At 34.9% G+C, this 1076-nt stretch overlaps 1 protein-coding gene across 1 annotated transcript in view; it reads right to left on the reverse strand.

The window, feature by feature from the left end:
• LOC106474664 overlaps positions 1-153 on the reverse strand; it is a 10429-nt gene extending 10276 nt beyond the window's left edge. Inside the window, exon 1 of the mRNA XM_013935356.2 lies at positions 49-153. The gene's annotated coding sequence lies outside the window, so the exon portion shown is untranslated. The remainder of the gene's footprint in view (positions 1-48) is intronic.
• Positions 154-1076: the final 923 nt, after the last annotated feature.

Below are 1076 nucleotides of genomic sequence, written 5' to 3' on the forward strand. Positions count from 1 at the left end.
ACAATGTCTTCCTAAAGTTGACCGAAAGTATTAATAACATTATTTTACCTTTAACAGCACATACAGTGATGATTTAAACATCACTAAATTATAATAAAATACCTTATTATCAAATGTACCACAGTACAGCTAAGTTGTATTTTTCCCACGTTAACTCTGCTACACCTGGAAGGTTACAGGTCGCCTCGAGGGCAAAAACTGCAACACTGAGTTAAAAAAATTGATGAAATTCAACTTGTAATTATTTTTTCATACATAAAAAAAACTTCAAAGTTTAAATTAATTCAATGTAAAGTTGGATTTATTTAATCTTATACTTAAATATCAAAATAATTTACAAGTTTAATTTCGGATTGATTTTTGCAAGCTCCCAAAAAAATTTCTTCCTAAACATAATGTTACGTCTCTGGTCGTTAGTTAATTTCCCGTATGATTTCTTTCCGATGAAACTTTAGCGACACAAGTCCTTTCTTAAATAAAACTAGTTTATTCTTTCTCAATACAACTTTGCAATACACTTAATTTCCACAGTCACGATATAACTTAAACAAACGCTATAATTCACAGCGAACGACTCACGCGCTTGACTCAATTGTTCGTCTCTATCTCTGTCTGCAATTCAATTACATTGTTGCCGTCACTTCTTGGCGGTCTTATATAGAAGAGTACCGCACATCTAATAAACACCCGAGGCTTCACGAAGGGACATAAATTTTCTAGAAGCACATGACGTGTTACTAGCGTCACGTGACCTCCGCTGTCGTAACACTGCCCCTTCCTTAGTATTGTTCGTCTCGAATAATAGCCACTTACATTAAACCAATAAACAATTAACAATAACTTAATTAACAGATTTTACAAACACAAAATCAAAATTCAACAAAGTCTCTTAATTTTACGAGAGTTTCTTCTTCCGTACTGGTCTCCGTCTCGTTGGCTTCTGCTTCATGTGGGGTTCATCAGCTTCATAAGGAAACGTCCTATCATTGGTAACAGTCACATCAGTGGCAGTAACTTCATCAAGGGCTTCACTGTTTCCCTTCTCAAACTGAGTAGAGTTTCTTCTTCGACAGTGG

The sequence above is a fragment of the Limulus polyphemus genome, unplaced genomic scaffold (genome assembly GCF_000517525.1).
Source record: "Limulus polyphemus unplaced genomic scaffold, Limulus_polyphemus-2.1.2 Scaffold7497, whole genome shotgun sequence".
Taxonomy (NCBI): domain Eukaryota; kingdom Metazoa; phylum Arthropoda; class Merostomata; order Xiphosura; family Limulidae; genus Limulus; species Limulus polyphemus.